The 18912-nt window shown below is 47.5% G+C and overlaps 1 long non-coding RNA gene across 2 annotated transcripts in view; it reads right to left on the bottom strand.

Moving 5' to 3' along the window:
• The window catches only part of LOC132658006 (uncharacterized), a 405815-nt gene that overhangs the window by 228116 nt on the left and 158787 nt on the right, over positions 1 to 18912 (bottom strand). For both annotated transcript variants that reach the window (XR_009596898.1, XR_009596897.1), the window contains exon 3: positions 8373 to 8636. This is a non-coding gene — a long non-coding RNA (uncharacterized LOC132658006). The remainder of the gene's footprint in view (positions 1 to 8372; positions 8637 to 18912) is intronic.

Here is an 18912-nt window from a genome sequence, read left to right as displayed (position 1 = left end):
AGAGAGACTAAGTGAACACTGTGAAGTCAACAAGGCAGTGGAGGGGGAAGCCTGGATAGGAACGTCAGGCCGGAGCCCTTGTACGCTTGAGCTTCTCAGACTGTGACTCCAGATGGATCCTGGGGTGTGCGTGTACTCCTCGGCTGATTCCCACTGTGCCCTCTCCCGCCCGGCCTCTACATGCTCCAACTATGAAATCTGACCTCAGCGTCCAGGAACAACCATGGAAAGGGCATGCTGAATGGGCACCTCCTCTTCTTCCCTGGAAAACAGCCCTAAATGCCCCCGCCTCTGGCCCAACCCAGGGCGGGTACTTTTCAGCACCTGCCCCAACCAGAGCCCCAGAGGTTCGGGGCTCATCCCAGCTCCCATCTTCCTATTAAGTCTTCATCAAATGTATCTCCCTGCCCTATATTTGAATGATTAAAAATCCAGGCTTTTCCCTGCCTTTCCTTTCTTCCCTTAATACTCAGTCTGACCTCCCTCCTGCAGTCTTCTCCTTCCTCAGCTGAGCTCCCCGTCCCAAGGCAGACCTTCACTCTGGGCAAGTTGAGCTCTCACATTTATTCAGTGCAAAACAGGCACACACATTCATCCCACATGTGCGTCTTCTCTGCTTTTGCTTGGTCACACTTCTTATATTTTTTTAAGATTTTTTTGGATGTGGACCATTTTTAAAGTCTTTACTGAATTTGTTGCAATATTGCTTCTGTTTCGTGTTTTGATTTTTTTGGCCATGAAGGATGTGGGATCTTAGCTTCCCAACTAGGAAAGCACCCGAATGCTTGAACTTGCACCCCCAGCACTGGAAGATGAAATCTTAACCACTGGACCACCAGGGAAGTCCCACTTGGCCACATTTCTAACTCCCCACAACCCTGGGAAGCTCTATCATCACCCATTTTACACAAGAGAAAATTGTCACTATAGAATAAGCAACTGAACACATAGTCAAACCCGGGTCTTTCCAGTTAATCATGTAATAATTATAAGAAGGAAGTGAAACAGCCCTGATTTTATTCACGTGTATTAGATGCCAGGCACGGTTGTATAGAGATGCTTTAAAAGCATGTCTCAGTTGAATTTCAGAGCAAGCCAATGCGGAGAAGAAAACTGAGGCTCAGAGAAGTTAAGTAACTTGGCCAAGGTCACATTTCTGTTTCCACTTCTGGACAAGTGGTCAGGCACTTATCCCCAAGGGCCTCCCACAAAAGGCTGTTGGGCCAAGATGCCCCAGTTGGACAAGGTCTTGGCTAAATATCCATCCCAAGGGCCCCGGAGAAGGAGCTGAGAGGCAGAGGTGTCCCAATTCAATCCAGTTGAACTTCCATCCTGCCTTTGCTAGGACTCAAGTCCCTAGGGTGAAATGTTGGCCAGCTCCTAAAGCCGGGCAAGGACAAAAGAGAACTAATTAAGATTGAAAGCAAGACAGGGACCCCGAGCACTGCCCGATAGCCCTACACTTCACTTGTTTCTTTGCAGACATCCCCAGTGGCATCTTCAGGAGACCTGGAAGCACAAAAGTAGGCCCTTCTTGTCCACATGGAAGAGGGACCCACCCCGAGGAGGAGCTTATTCAATATGAATGAGCAAATGTACATATTAAATCAAACATCACCCAACCCTCATCTTCTCAGTTACTAAGGCCCAGTGATCTGAATTGCCCTGGGATCCACATAATCTTTCTGGTCATCAGGAAGACACATTACTGTGGCAAACTGCTGGGCTGAGAAGATGGACTGTGGGCTCATTCATTCATCCTCAAGATAACTGCCAGTTCCTTCCTTCTTTCATTCATTCTCAAGAGTCTTCAAGCAGCCTGCATCCCATTGGGATTTCCATACAAGCAGAATTTAAAACAAACAGAAAGATCTTTTATTTCCCAATCTTCCCTGTTGGCTCCACGGTAGCCAATGAGTGAGTGTGGCTAGTTGAGGCTTTTCTGTCCCTTCACTCTCCTGCCAGCTTGGAAAGCAGATGTAATTTATGGAGGCACAGCAGCTACTTTGTAATCAGCTACTTTTTAGGTATTAAGCAGGAAAAGAATCAAGCTAAGAATATCATAGAGGGACCTTGGAGCTATTAAGCTAATTCCAAGATCTACCTCCCTCTGGACTTCATGTTATATAAGGAAAACAAGCTGTTAAGTCACATAAGAGTTGAGTTTTCTCATAACTGTAGCCAATTGTACACCTGATTTAAATGCCAACTATGAGAAAGATGAGCACACTCCTCAGGGAGCGTCTAATCTAGTAAGATGGGGTAAGAGAAAAATAATGATAAAAGAAGTTGCCATGTGCCTACAGATCTACTGTCACCATCCAGAGAAATGGAAGCAAGGACATTCCCTGCCCCAGTCCTGCTCCTCAGATTCTTCTCCTTTCCTCTTCCAGTAGTCCCTGCCTCTCAAGGAGCTCCCTGCAGCCGAAGCCACGCATGGCCCCTGCTCCCGTGTGCATAGCCACGCCTCTCTGGTCTGTAAAAGCTCTAGAGTTCAGACCACATGCCAGGAACGAATCTCTAGATTATCACCCATCTTAGGTGGACCCACACTTTTGAACCATAAATCCACTTCTCCTATCACCAGCCCCAACCTAGTCACTTTTTTCCTCCTCTAATTCAACACCAGAGCAGTTTCTCCCATCTGTACTGCCCAGCAAGTATAAGACTTCTTTCTCTCTGAACCCCAGGTCCATTGCTCGGTTCCAAGGCGCAGTGACCCCTCCTTAAAGCCACAGAAAGGAAAAACAATCCCAGTTGCAGATTTGGTGCCCAATAATGAGAAGGAAATGGTGATGACTTTTTCTATTCATAGTAACAGCAATCACAAACATTCATGGATCACGTGACCCAGGCCAGAGGAGCCCTCACACTCCTGACACTCCCGGGAGCCCGGATGCCCCTGACACGTAGGGACTGTGTGCCTTCTCTTCACACAGTGGACCCAGTGCCCATCACATGCTAAGTACTCAGAAGATACCCATCAAGGTCTTAAATCCTCACCACAATCTAATGAGGTGAGATACAATGATCAATCCCATGTGACAGGTGAAAAAACTGAGGCTCAGAGAGGGAAAGGGACTTGCCTACAGCCACACAGCTGGCAGGGGCAGGGCTAAGATTTGAACTGAGGTCTCAGTGCTCTAAACATCACCTCTAGGACTCAGGGCTGTGTTCTGGACTATTTGGCTGCTCTTGGCTCAGATGGTAAAGAATCTGCCTGCAATTTGTGAGGCCCAGTTTTGACCCTTGGGTTGGGAAGATCCCCTGGAGAAGGAAATGACAACCCACCCCAGTTTTCTTGCCTGGGAAATGCCACAGTCAGAGGAGCCTGGCAGGTTACAGTCCATGGGGTTGCAAAGAGTCAGACACGATTGAGTGATACATCCAGTGAAATTTAGAGATGAAAATGTACAGGGACAATGACATTAGTTAAGAGCTTTACTTTTCACTCCATGGAAACAAAAAAGCTCCTTGCTGATTCTCTGCCACTTTTTATGAGAACAACATCCCAAGCTGCATAGGGAGAAAGTGTGCCATGAAGAAACAGTGATGCTGAAAAAAAATCACTTTTTCAGAGCATGAATTGAAGGCAATTACTCAGATTATCAAACCACTCTTCACAACAGATTCTAAGCTGGTTTCTTTAAACAGCAGCCCCCTATCTTTCTGACTTAAAAATGCAATCACTGATTGATTCACTCCAAAAACATTTATTGGGACATCCGTGGTGGTCCAGTGGTTAAGACTCTGCGCTCCCACTGTAGTGGGCCTGGGGTCGATCCCTGTTCAAGGAACTCTTAATAGATCCCACATGCTGCAGCTAAGACCCAGGACAGACAAATAAATAAACATTGTTTTAAAAAAATTATCAAGCCTCTGCGGTATGCCAGGAACTCTTGTAGGTGCTGACGCCATACCTTTGAATAAAACAGACAAAATCCCTGCCTTCAAGGGGCTTATAGCCTTCAAGCAGGGAGACTGATAATGTGTTTGAAATAACCCCCACCAAAGAGATCCATGTCTTAATCCCTGAAACCTGCAATCTTACCTTATATGGAAAAGGAGGTGGAGCTTTACAGCTATAATTAAGAATCTTGAGATGGATAGAGTTTCCTGGACTGTCTAGGGGGGCTCTAACATCAATTACAAGAGTGAAGCAGATAGAGATTTTACACACCGAGAACAGAAAGCCGTGTGAAGACAGAGAGTAGAAAGCTAAGTGAAGACAGAGAAAAGGGTGCAAGTGCTGGTCTTGAAGGTTGGGAGCGAGGCTGACACAAGCCTAGGAACATCAGAGGCTGAAGAGGAAAGAAACCAAACCTCCTCCTATATCCTCCAGAGGATACCCTCCGGACACGTTGATTTCGACTGTGATACTGAGTTTCCATTTCTGACCTTAGGAACTGTGACAGAATACATATCTGCTGGTTTTTTTTTTTTTTAATTATTTAGTTAATCAATGGATTCATTTTTTGAATTGGAGTATCATTGCTTGACAATATCGTGTTAGTTTCAGCTATACGACAACATGGATCAGCTATATGTATACGTATATATCCCCTCCCTCCTGAACCTTCCTCCCGCTCCCCTCCCACCTTACCTTATACGGATGTAAGGATGACCCCTCCAAGTCATCACAGACTATGGAGCTAAGCTCCCTGCGCTGTACAGCAGCTTCCCACTAGCGGTCCATTTTGCTAGAGTCTGTCATACAGAGTAAAGTAAGTCAGAAAGAGAAAAACAAATCTCATATATTAAGGCATGTATGTGGAATCTAGAAAAATGGTCTCTATGAACCTATCTGCAGAGGCTCAGAGGTAGAGAACGGAGGTGTGGACACAGCAAGCAAGGAATAGGATGAATTTAGCTTGGAAGCATCTGCTGTTTCAAGCCCTCAGGTTAAGGTAATCTGTTCCTACAAGACAAATACAGATAATTTTTTTAAATCTGATAGATGAACAGTAGAGTGGCAGCTGCAGTTTACAAAGGATTCTGCGCACACACGTCTTTCCAGAAGAATGCCCCGCACGCCACGCAGCCTCCCGTGATGGAAAGTCCGGGGGTGGCTACTCAACCCTAAGGAAAGCCTGGACTTCCGGCTCCACTCTCCTTCGCTCCCTGGCAGCTCAGTCCCAAGGTCGCAGGGGAGCCGGGACACGGGGCCCTCTGCCTGCATCCTGTTTAAGCCCAGTGACTTCCCTCGCCAATTAGAGGTTTCCCCTGCAGCTGGCCCTGCTCTCCCCACACCTGCCCAGGGAAAAACGTGTCGACCATCAGACGCCATTTCTGCCACTGCCTCGTGTCACCTCATTGTTCCCGAGTTGGCAACCACTCTGGAGAAATGAGCCCTCTAGGAATGTTTGGAAGAGACTGAGCAAAAGATCGCCACAGCCCTCTTCTGGGGAAAGAAAGAGAAGTGATCACAACTACCCTTTACCAGCTGCCTATCTGGTACCCTCACCACTCCGGGCGTGGTCCAGGTAGCATCCACACCCTAGGTCCCCCTGCTCAGACCTGCCCACTCAAGACCAGCAAGATTCCCAGGAGGTCCACATGATGGGAGGAGGAGGAGCTCACCCAAACCTCCACTGAGGATAAAACCAGAGGAGAAGGGTTGCACATGGCCCTTGTTTCACTGCTCAAGGCACTCAGTAGTTCTGATTTGCCTGGGGAAGTTCTGATTTCCTCACGTTCAATCCATGGGCTCCCACCACCAGCCCTAGGGATGGGCATGGAACCTAGGTGTTAGTCAGTCAATCTCTGTGGCCACAGTGATGGCTCTTAATGACCAAACGCCTAATGAGCTACAGATAACTCCAGGCTAGGAGAGCAAGAGAAGTTGATGCGCCTCCCAGCGGGGGCTGGGCTTCCTCGTGCAATGACACTTCTTCAATGAGAAGAGATCCTGGAGTTGTCACGGGGCCTTGTGAACAATAAAACCAACACAGAGACGGAGAGAAACCAAAGTAATGGAAGCCAAACTGGGCCCTTCAATTATTCAGCTTCATTCGTCTCTCAAAACAGGGTGATTCCAAATGCAGATACATGATCACGGAGGACAGAAAAGCAAGTGGTTGTCTTCACCCCTTAGAAAACCCCAGCGCGCCCCAAAGAGGAGAGACACTTGCCCAGGAAATACATTAAAATACAGTCATCATTACTAGGCTTGGGGAGAGTCAAATTAATACTCCAATGAAATACCACCACACACCTAAGAGAAAGATCAAATTAAAAGGAAAGAGATGCTGGTCATGTCAAACAGTAGCGAGGATGCAGGCCAGTCAGAATTCTCCTACACCGGTGATTAGAACACAATATGGCACCACCACTTGGGAAAACCACTGGGCAGTACTGCCTACAGTTCAGCTCAGTTCAGTCGCTCAGTCACTCAGTCGTGTCCGACTCTTTGCGACCCCATGAATCGCAGCACGCCAGGCCTCCCTGTCCATCACCATCTCCCAGAGTTCACTCAGACTCATGTCCATCAAGTCGGTGATGCCATCCAGCCATCTCATCCTCTGTCGTCCCCTTCTCCTCCTGTCCCCAATCCCTCCCAGCATCAGGATCTTTTCCAGTGAGTCAGCTCTTCGCATGAGGTGGCCAAAGTATTGGAGTTTCAGCCTCAGCATCAGTCCTTCCAATGAACACCCAGGACTGATCTCCTTCAGAATGGACTGGTTGGGTCTCCTTGCAGTCCAAGGGACTCTCAAGAGTCTTCTCCAACACCACAGTTCAAAAGCATCAATTCTTCGGCCCTCAGCTTTCTTTTATAGTCCAACTCTCACATCCATACATGACCACTGGAAAAACCATAGCCTTGACTCGATGGACCTTTGTTGGCAAACACATACTCTTATCATGTTACCTAGTAATGTGACTCTTAGGTATTTACTCAGGAGCAATAAAACAGATGTCCAACACCAAGACCACAAGCACATGTATGTATGTGAATGCTCATAGCAGCATCATTCATAACCATCCCAAACTGGAAACAGCCAAAATGTCCACCAGCTGATGAATGGATACACAAAAAGTGGAGTCTCTAATACAGTGGACAATTACTGGATCATAAACAAGAACAGACTAGTGATATATACAACAACAGGGGCGAACCTCAAAAGCTTCACGGAAAGTGAAAGAACAGGGAACAAAAGGCTACAGGCTGAATAAGTTTCTTTCTATGACATTCGGAAAGAGGTGAAACTTTAGAGACAGGAATCAGATCAATGACCGTCAGGGGCCTAGAGCCCAAGATGGACAAAGAAGCACAAAGGAACTTTGGGAGAGGATAGCAGTTTTCTATACCTTGATTGCAGTGGTTACATGATCATAAATATTTGTTAGAATTCAGCAAACTCATCAGTGAACTTACGGATGAAAAGGTGTATTTTACTGGATATAAAGTAAATCTCAATAAATTTGACTTAAAAAAAAATAAACCAAATGAATCCCAAAGTGCTTACTTTGTTTACTAAACCCTTTTCCAGAACTAATTCTTTGAACCTTCCTAGGAACCTTCCCAGGTGGCTCAGCGGTAAAGAACCTGCCTGTCAATGCAGGAGACTGGGGTTCAATCCTTGGGTCAGGAAGACCCCCTGGAGAAGGAAATGGCAACCCACTCCAGTATTCTTGCCTGGGAAATCCCATGGACAGAGGAGCCTGACAGGCTATAGTGCATGGGGTCACAAAGAGTCGGATATGACTTAGTGACTAAAAAACAACAAGAAGAACCTTACGGGGCAAGTAACTAGTATTATCACCATCTTACAGACGCAGAAAATGAGACACAGAGAGGCTGAGTAACCAGGCCACCATTCCCCAGCAAGTTAACGGCAGGCCTGGAACTCAGTTGCAAGTACTGACTGAAGCTCACACGCTTAACCACTGCACCATCTTTGTAAATGGGGGGCAAGGCCACATGCACAGGGGAGACTGGGGGCAGGGAGAAATGAGTGCAAAGAGGATACAGCCTTGTTCCAGCCCCAGAGATGATTTCCCCCCCATTGCTGCTCCAATCCTTCTGGCTCATTCCTCAATGCCAACCAACTCCCTCTGGGCCCCTAACCAGAAAGTCAGCGCAATTCCGCGAGAAAAGAAGACTGCTTCCTACAAGCGCTTGGTGGATTTCCCTGACACATCTTGTCGGCACTCAGAACACCCCCCGTGACAGTTTCTCCTGAAAAATTTCCCAAGTGAGCACTGCGGCTGCCCTAGCCAGCAGCGGCTCTGATGGTCCCCCTTTCTACCTGGTGTAAATGCCTGTTGACAAGGCTCCTGAGGCTCAGATCCGACCTCATCCCACCCCGTGAGATCAAACGCAGAAGGTGCATCAGAGGATGCTGTCGAAAGCCCATCTCTCCTTCTCTTACCAATGCGAGTTGGAAGGTGGTGACCGGAGGGGTGTTTTTCCAAACAGCAGGAAAAAGTCAGCGGGGGCTGCCAACCCGGGCCCTGGGCCTGATGCGTGGGAGCAAGGACTATAGGTCCTGGTCTGGCTTCCAACTCTAGAGCTTCGTGAAGGGTCACAAATGTCTGTGCTGAAATATTTTCCTCCCTGCTCAGCTAGAAAGATTTGCCAGACTCCACACTAAGTCTTCTCCGAGTAAGCAGCTGGAGCCCAGTGTCCAGGAACTCTAGAATAACAAAAATGAGAACAACTGCTTAAACAAGGAGAAGTCTGAACAACTTGGCAAGATCTTTTTTGACTCTGCCCTGGGGTTTGTTGACAGTCAGTTAAAGTGGGATTTGAGCCCAGTAGTATGGGGGAGTTGGGAATCTTAATGCCCTTCTGGACTTTGCTCTCAAACTTTATCATTCCTGGGTTTCTACTCTTTTCTTAGTCGCCTGACAAACGAGTTTCATGTTGAGGGCCACGTCTGAGTGGTTTGTTCTGTTTTTATGTCGAGAAGGATTCTGGGGACTTCCCTGGCGGTCCAGTGGTTAAGAATTCCCCTTGCGATGCAGGGACACAAGTTGATCTCGGGTCCAGGAAGATTCCACGTGCTGCTGAGCAACTAAGCCCATGCGTCCCAACTACTGAGCCACACTGTGCCACACTCTGGAGCTCACGTGCCACAACTAAAGAGAACCCCACGATCCGCAACTAAGATCTGACACAGCCAAGTAAATACATACTTTAAAAGAAAGAAAGATAGATTCTGGGCTAAGCATGGACTCAGTGAAAACTATTGTGATCCATTAGTGATGTCTGCCATGGGTGAGGCAAGGGGGGAACACAGCAGGCGTGCCACGTATTTTCCATCCCTGTTTTATACAAAAAGGATATAGCAATAGGAGAAAGACTCCAGGAAAAGAAAGTGTCAAAACATGAGTGCAATCTGATTTGCTGCAAACCACCAGACATCGTTTAGAAACTGCACATGAGAGCCATAGCCGCAGCTACTATCTCTAGCCCAACTCCAGAAAATTCAAAAAAACACTGGTGTTAGAAGTTGCTCAGTCATGTCCAACTCTTTGAGGCCGCATGGACTGCAGCCCCAGGGACTATAGCCCACCATGTCCCTGTGTCCATGAAAATCTCCAGGCAAGAATACTGGAGCAGGTTGCTATTTCCTCCTCTAGGGGATCTTCCTGACCCAGTGATCGAACCCAGGTTTCCTGCACTGCTGGCAGATCCTTTATCATCTGCTACCAGGGAAGCCTCCTGTCAGAAAACACTGGACATCTGCAAGGCATACAGTTTTCTTCTGAGAAAGACACCGTTTCTTCTGCATAAAGATGTCACGATTGTGCTCTGGGGTGTTCTACTATCCATCCTGGCCACCATGGATTCGTGGAAGGCCCCAGTTCTTGTAGATACAATTTTATGGAAACACAGCATTTTGCTGATGTAGTGTTTCTGAATGCGTCTGTACTCCAGGGATGGAGTAGAATAGTTGTGACAGAGGCTGCATGGCCCACAGAGTCTAATATATTTATTATTTGGTCCTTTACAGAAAGTTTATTGGCCCCTGGATTAAACAATTGCTATCCAAGCCAAAAGCAATTGAGGGAAGTCTGTTCCTGATAGGAGTCAAGCATTTATAAATTGTCTTGGAGACAGACTGTCCTATAAAAGCATGCCATATTGGCTGATGACAATTACCCCAACTGGATTCTCTGTCTCTCTCTGTCTCCCTCTCTGTCTCTGTCACACACACACACACACACACACACACACACAGTACGAATGAAAGAATTTACTGGAACCATTGTTGGATCCAGAGTGGAAATGGAAATGAATCATTGGTCCGATTATCCAGGAGGCTTGCTCCCTATCCTGGTCTTAAAAGTACTGAGATACAAGTGTGTTTATGGCTACTAAATTCTCTGTGCTTTCACACTTCCTTGCATGTCTTTAAAACAAATTCTCATCACCTAAGGGCGAGAGTGTGACGAGATTTCATCTCATACCACCTCTGGTAGCACCTTCCCAGTTCCTTGTCTTAAGAAACTGGACAGTGAAAGAACGAGTAGCAGTGATCGATTAGTGATGTCTGCCGGGGCAATGGAAGGAGAGATCGTAATGTGTGCTATGTATTTGACGGCTTGGGCTTCAGTTAATTGGATGTGTTTCTTCTTTGCAACCAATATATCTACCTTCTCACCACCTTTTCTCATATCCTTTGAAAGGTAGAGCTTGTAAACTATCATTCTGCTCTTGATTATACACTTGTGTGCAGTTCTCTCCTAGGCATTTCATATGCCATTTTGATTTCCTCCACCAAATGACAGACATCTCAAAAATATGCCATTGTTCTTATTTTTAAGAAGACTCTTAGCAGCAGGTACTCTACTAGGTGTGTCAAACTCACTTCATGGCTCCTTGAGCCTCTCATTTGAGCACTGGGGCCCTATCCTTCCACTTAGAAGTTTGATTCTTCATGTACTCCTGTCAACTTGGAGGAAGAACCTCCTCCTTCTAGCTGTTCTGAATGTCTCCTCTAATTCCTCGATCCTGTCTTCTTGCTCAGCCCACCGTGGAGAGGCAATGGAACATCTCTGCCCCAGCTGGCTTGGCCAGGGGCCATATGACTGCAGAGTCCCTGTTTTCTCAGGGCCAAATGACCATCCACGAGAAGCTGAAATTACACTTCTTTTCCAAGTTCTAATCCTGACCTGTGTCTGCTCCCTTTCTGGCCTCTAAGCTTACCTTGCCATCCAGCCCTGCCCCCAACCTCTCAATGACCCTTCTGCCTAAAACAGTGGTCCCCAACCTTTTCGGCACCAGGGATGGGCTCCACGGAAGACAGTTTTTCTATGGACCAGGGTTTGGCGGGGGGGATGGTTTCAGGATGATTCAAGCATACTACATTTATTGTGTATTTTATTTCTATTGTTATTACATCAGCTCCACCTCAGATCATCAGGCATTAGATTCTGGAGATTGGGGACCCCTACTCTAAAAACACAACTTGCAGAGGCTCCCGTACAACAAAAGTGTTCATTACTTAAACTAGTCTCTTGGTCCTACTTTGGTTCAAATAGAACCCCACTGTGGTTGGGAGTGGTAAAGGGGCAGCTGGGTTGGAGACACTGGTATTCAGCTCACCCAAGTCCCCCACCAAGCCTTCTTTCTCCCTCCTCCCAAGGCCAGCCCCATCCCTGTTATAGCTCTGCTCCCAGCATCACCCTCAGAGCGAGACACCTGGACCAGCTCAGGTAAGAAGGAGCCACCTTATGGAAATGTAAGGACTTCCCTGACCAGGCGCCATGCACACACCCATTTCCACTTCTTCAACCCATAAGCTGATCAGCTTCTCCTGTCATCACAGTGGACTGGATCCCACACCCTCTCATTCAACTTCCAACCCATTGTAAGGATGGACTGTCAAGCAATGGGCCCTTGGGATTACCAAAGTCTATCCTTCTCAGCCTCCTCTTGGAGACAGGGCGTGATTACTGCATCACCTACCACCCGAAACCCGAGACCCACTCCTCTTCCTCCCACCCCACCTCCTGCTCATCTCTCCATTCTGACCTTGGTCACATTCTCTTTTCCTGGGGGCTGAGCCCCTAGGGTCTTCATATCATCCTTTTGGCTTGTGGCTGGATTCCAGGCTTAGAGAGTTTATCCAGTGTAAACAAGAGATCCCACCAATGCCAACGGCTAATGGGAACCATTGTACTGTCTTTTGAGAATCAGGGGATCAGCACCTCCAACTGGGGGTTACGAGGCTGCCTTCACTGTTTCCCACAGTTCCTCCTACTGTGCTGGGCGTCCCAAAGACAGCTGATGTCTTACCCAGTCTCTGCATAGCAGGGAAGCATGAGAACAGGAAATTGGAGAACGGGGAAGGAGATGGGAGAAGAGGAGGAAAGAAATCTTTAAGAACTGCCCTACTATGTATGAAATAGATAACCGATGAGAACCTACTGTGTAGCAGAGGGCACATTACTCAGCCCTGTGTGGTAACCTAAATGGGAAGGAAAGCTAAAAATTAGGGGATATATGCATACATACGACTGATTTACTTTGCTGTATGGCATGAAACACAACATGGTAAAGCAACTATACTCCAATAAAAGTTAAAAGAAAAAAGAACACAGAAAAATTCCATGTATTTGCTGGTTCAATTCCAGGCTTTGAAATGTAAAGAATTCCCTGTTCCTTTTTCTTTCTTCTACATAGATTCATAGTCTACAATGTCATTAACAAGCTGAGCAGACATCAATTTCATGGTTACATCCCGATTTGGTTATTGGTGTTAGTGACATTACCGATGCCCTCAATAGTGAAATCCACAGATAATTCCTCAACCTTCCAATTGCCTCGTCTTGGTCCCTCCTCTGAAAACTATGATCTCTCTGCAACATAACCAGAAACTGCCCTTTCTCCTCATTTTAATGACTCTGCCCACTCTTCTCAAATAGAGACCTATGTCCAGACAAGAAGGGATAAATCTTATTAGGAGATTATACTCCATCCTCACCCACTCCCCAAGAAATCCTTGCCTACACGGTGCATGCCTGGGCCATTCTCACAGGGGTAGATTGAGGGATGGGCTTCCCCGGTGGCTCAGTGGTAAAGAATCTGCCTGCAATGCAAGAGCTGCAGGAGATGTGGGTTCAATCCCTGGGTAGGGAAGATCCCCTGGAGGAGGGTATGGCAACCCATTCCAATATTTTTGCCTGGAGAATCCCATGGACAGAGGAGCCTGGCGGGCTACAGTCCATAGGGTCGCAAAGAGTCGGACACAACTCAAGAGACTTACAAGCACGCACAGATGGAAGGATACCCAATATCTGAAGTGTTACAGTGCTATATTTCTCATCCTACCAGTCGAGGAAGCCATAGGGTGGAGAGAGAATGGACCAGATTACAAATCAGCAAGACTGACTTCCAGTTCCCCTGGTTCTTCCAGCTGCTTTGTGTGTAGCCTGGACCAAGCCTCATCCTCTCTTTTGCCTCAGTTTTCCCATCTGTAGAATGGAGGAAATAATGTGTACCTTGCAGGATTGGGGTGAGAATTCAATGAGAGGGTCCATAGAGTGATTAATCAACAGTAGCTGGCTCCTGATGAGGGCTCAGAGGCTGACTAGCCATCACCATCTTCAGCCATTATTATTATTGATCAATATTGTCAACTTCAAGAACCCCCCTCTCCACCGGAGCCCCTTCATCCTCAAACGCTCTGGCTATTAGAGAAGAACCCAGAATTGGCTCCAGAAAGGACCCCTCCCCACCCCTTCTGCCTCCTCCTCCGCTGTCTGTTGAGGGTTTGCTGACAAGCCACAAGGCCCAGAGAGAAAGGGCAGCCTTGAGTGGGGCTGGAGACAGGCGGCCGGCGGAGGCGGCCAGTTTCTTGCCCACAAACAAAAGTTGCCTTTCATCCGATCCACCGCTCCCAAAGAGGACTCAACTTCCTCCTTGCCTGGGGAAGTTGTGCATGAAAGCCAACAACAGAGGCGAGAAAACCGCCAGCGCTCTCAGCGCGCGATAAAACCATTACAATCAATTTAGGCAGCTCGCAGGCGCTCAGACAGACTCGGTGTCGACTGGATTCTGTTACCAGGAGCAGAGGGGTGAGGGAGGCTGGGGAGGGGGGCTGGGGCAGGTGGGCGGTGGGAGGTTGGGGGGGCCTTCTGGGAGGCTGGAGCATTTGGCCTTCCTCGGATGGGCCCCCATTAAGGCTGCAGGCTGGCGCCACTGCTGCGGGGGCTCGCTACCCGCTGAAACTGTCATCCACTGCTCTCTCCCGGAGGAAGGGAAGATGGGTGCGAGGGGGTGGGGGTGGGGGGCAACCAGTGTTAGCTTAACTCCTGTGGTCTCGCAGACTAATTGCTCACGGTGGAAACACGCCTCAAAGTGCTTTGGCCTCGTCAGTAAGAGGGGATGAGATGCCTCCCAGGCCGCAGAGCATTGATCTGTTTCCTCCCCACCCCCCTCCTTCTGGCGGCGCTCCCTGACATCCCCCCCCCCCCCCAACCCCGGTGTTGCTCAGGCTTCTGCTCCTTGTGACTCTTCTTCCTTTTTTTTTTTTTTTTCTTAAGTGTTTTCAAAGCATGTGTTTAGCAGGAGTGGTGCCTAAGTGCTAATTGTTACACCACAGATTGATCGGCGACGAGATGGCTTGCCAAGTTCCTCCTGGGGGAGGGGGCAGGGGAGGAGGGAGGAAGGACGGGGAGGGGCGGGGGGCGGGGGAGAAGGGGAGGAGGGGAAGGGAGGAGGGGACCTCTGGAAGTGGTTATGGGAGGGGGAAGGCAGGAGGAGGAGAGGGGAATCCTTGGATGCTTCTGAGTTTCCTCTCCAGCTGTCTTTCTGGGTTGGAAAGGATGCACTCTGTTGGGAGGTGGCAGCTGGGCCATCTCTATTGATATTATTATTTTGGGGTTTGGAAAAGTGGCAAAGATTTAGACACAAGTGCTGTCCCTGGACCAGGCTCAAGCTGATGGACAGGAGCCAAGGTGTAAGTGGGAGGTCAGACATTCCCTAGCCCTGGACAGGGAGAGCCTGGCTTATCCACGAGACCTTCTCAGCATCTCTACCCTGGGTCAAGGTAGGGGTCCCAGGTTTGCACACTAGAGGACCTTGTACCTACCCCACTCCCCTTTATCACAGTTACCTCTTTAACCACCTGGCTCTTTTTACTGGCCAGCGTGCCCCTTGATGATCACAACCATTGCTGGGCCAACCATGGCTGGGTCAGCAGAACTTAACACAAAACCTGAGGCCCTGTTCCTAAGGCGCGTGGGTTCGATGTGTCTGGAAAAACTGGTTAGCTGACAACTTTAGGACTCTGGAAAGACGCAGACAGTGGGAGGCCCCTTTTGGCTCCCACAAGTCCTTTAAAAGATAATACAGGGTGCTTCCTCACAAGGTACAGAATCTTAGTCTCGGCAACTAACACCCCCAAACATTCCTACCTGACAGGTGAGCCTGAAGATTCGGAGTGAGCATCTGCTTAAAGTAAGACAGTATGGAATCTATAACTGCAATTGTGAGATCCTATCAGGCTGGGAGAACAGCTTTGGACCGTTGTCCAAACTCCATCTTCCAGGTAGAAGGGAAGACGGGGATAGGTGATGTAAGTGGTGAGGGCTCTTTGAAGTTAGACAGCCTGGATCCCACCTCTCACTACCTCACTGCCATTGGCAAGCTTTCCAGTGCCTCAGCTTCTTCACCTGTAAAATAGATGATGATGACGCATGACCTGTAGGGGGTGCTGAGGGCAGAAAGAAAGGACACCTGGTGACAGGTAAGTGCTTCTGTGCTGTTGCTGTTGCTGTTCAGTTGCTCAGTCAAGTCCAACTCTTTGTAGCCCTATGGATTGTAGCCTGCCAGTGTCCTCTGCCCATGGGATTCTCTAGGCAAGAATGCTGGAGTGGGTTGCCATGCCCTCCTCCAGGGGATCTTCCTGACCCAGGGATCAAACCCACGTCTCCTGCATTGTAGGTGGATTCTTTTAAGGCTGGGCCACCACGGAATGCAAAAGTAGAAAGTCAAGAGATACCTGGAGTAACAGGCAAATTTGGCCTTGGAGTACAAAATGAAGCAGGGCAAAAGCTAACAGAATTTTGCCAAGAGAATGCACTGGTCATAGCAAACACCCTCTTCCAACAACACAAGAGAAGCCTCTACACATGGACATCACCAGATGGTCAACACTGAAATCAGATTGATTATATTATCTGCAGTCAAAGATGAAGAGGCTCTTATAGAGTCAGCCAAAACAAGACTGGGAGCTGACTGTGGTTCAGATCATGAACTCATTGCCAAATTCAGACTTAAATTGAAGAAAGTAGGAAAACCACTAGACCATTCAGGTGTGACCTAAATCAAATCCCTTATGATATACACTGGAAGTGAGAAATAGATTTAAGGGACTAGATGTGATAGAGTGCCTGATGAACTATGGACAGAGGTTCATGGCATTGTACAGGAGACAGGGAGCAAGACCATCCCCAAGAAAAAGAAATGCAAAAAAGCAAAATGGCTGTCTGGGGAGGCCTTACAAATAGCTGGAAAAAAGAGAAACTAAAGACAAAGGAGAAAAGGAAAGATATACCCATTTGAATGCAGAGTTCCAAAGAATAGCAAGGAATGATAAGAAAGCTTCCTCAGTGATCAATGCAAAGAAATAGAGGAAAAAAATAGAATAGGAAAGACTAGAGATCTCTTCAAGAAAATGAGAGATATCAAGGGAACATTTCATGCAAAGATAGGCACAATTAAGGACAGAAATGGTATGCACCTAGCAGAAGCAGAAGATATTAAGAAGAGGTGGCAAGAATACACAGAAGAACTGTACAAAAAAGATCTTCATGACCCAGATAACCACAATGGTGTGATCACTCACCTAGAGCCAGACATCCTGGAATGTGAAGTCAAGTGGGCCTTAGAAAGCGTCAATACGAACAAAGCTAATAAAGGTGATGGCATTCCAGTTGAGCTATTTCAAATCCTGAAAGATGATGCTGTGAAAGTGCTGCACTCAATATGCCAGCAAATTTGGGAAACTCAGCAGTGGCCACAGGACTGGAAAAGGTCAGTTTTCATTCCAATCCCAAAGAAAGGCTATGCTAAAGAATGTTCAAATTACCGCACAATTGCACTCATCTCACATGCTAGCAAAGGAATGCTCAAAATTCTCCCACGCCACGCTTCAACAGTACGTGAACCGTGAACTTCCAGATGTTCAAGGTGGATTTAGAAAATGCAGAGGAACCAGAGATCAAATTGCCAACATCTACTGGATCATCAAAAAAGCAAGAGAGTTCCAGAAAAAACATCTACTTCTGCCTTATTGACTATGCCAAAGCCTTTGACTGTGGATCACAACAAACTGTGGAAAATTCTGAAAGAGATGGGAACACCAAACCACCTGACCTGCCTCCCGAGAAATCTGTATGCAGGTCAAGAATCGACAGGTAGAACAGGACATGGAACAGCAGACTGGTTCCAAATCGGAAAAGGAGTATGTCAAGGCTGTATATTGTCATCCTGCTTATTTAGCTTATATGCAGAGTACATCATGCAAAATGACAGGCTGGAGGAAGCACAAGCTGGAATCAAGATTGCCCGGAGAAATATCAATAACCTCAGATATGCAGATGACACCACCCTTGTGGCAGAAAGTGAAGAACTAAAGAGCCTCTTGATGAAAGTGAAAGAAGAGAGTGAAAAGCTGGCTTAAAACTCAACATCCAGAAAACTAAGATCATGGCATCTGGTCCCATCACTTCATGGCAAATAGATGGGGAAATAATGGAAACAGTGAGAGACTTTATTTTTTGGACTCCAGAATCACTGCAGATGGTGACTGCAGCCATGAAATTAAATGACACTTGCTCCTTGGAAGAAAAACTATGACCAACCTAGATAGCATATTCAGAAGCAGAGACATTACTTTGCCAACAAAAGTCCATCTAGTCAAAGCTATGGTTTTTCCACTAGTCATGTATGGATGTGAGATTTGAACTATAAAGAAAGCTGAGCACTGAAGAATTGATGCTTTTGAATTGTTGGAGAAGACTCTTGAGAGTCCCTTGGACTGCAAGGAGAGTGACTAGGAGAACCAGTCCATACTAAAGGAAATTAGTCCTGAATATTCATTGGAAGGACTGATGCTGAAGCTGAAACTACAATCCTTTGGCCATCTGATGCAAAGAACTGACTCATTGGGAAAGACCCTGATGCTGGGAAAGATTGAAGGCAGGAGGAGAAGGGGACAACAGAGGATGAGATGGTTGGATGGCATCACTGAATCTATGGGCATGAGTTTGAGCAAGCTCTGGGAGTTGGTGATGGACAGGGAAGTCTGGCATGCTCCAGTCCCTGGGATCACAAATATTTGGACGTGGCTGAGTGACTGAACTGACACCATGAAGCCCAAATGTTCTTTATGCAACGGCTATTACAATCACTGCACGGTCATTTTCTTTCTTTGTTCTGGAATATTCAATGTCATATATTCTTGCTACTCAGCATATGGAGCAGAGCCTGGGCTCGGCTGGGAGCTTCTAAGAAATGGAGAACCTGGGACCCTGCCCCAGATCTACTGAACCAGATCTGCATGTTTTCTGGACCCCCAGGCGGTACGGTTGCACTGAAGTTTGCGAAGCGCTGGCTCTACCCCTCCAAAGCCCCTCCCTCTTGACCTTGAATGTAATAGATGTGCAGCTTATGCCTACACCTCTTGGTAAGGACATGAGTCTCTGCTTGGTCTTCTACTCTTTAGCCAACCAGGAGCTGAGGTCCCCAGTTGGGGTTTTGCCACTCTTTCTTTGGGCGAGCATGCTCTAGGTGATGCTTTCTCCCTGGGAAACAAAAACTCCAGACAGTTCTTCCCTGCAAATAACTACCCTGCTCAGAGTTCAACTGTAGCCTTGACTGGTGGATGAAGTGGCCAGGGAAGCAAGAGAATAATATGGTTCAGGATGTCCGTGCTGGGACCAGCCCTTTGTGCA

Source organism: Ovis aries, chromosome 17, assembly GCF_016772045.2.
Source record: "Ovis aries strain OAR_USU_Benz2616 breed Rambouillet chromosome 17, ARS-UI_Ramb_v3.0, whole genome shotgun sequence".
In the NCBI taxonomy this organism is placed as follows: domain Eukaryota; kingdom Metazoa; phylum Chordata; class Mammalia; order Artiodactyla; family Bovidae; genus Ovis; species Ovis aries.
Note: the sequence above shows the minus strand (reverse complement) of the source record. Positions and strands in the feature narration are given on the sequence as shown.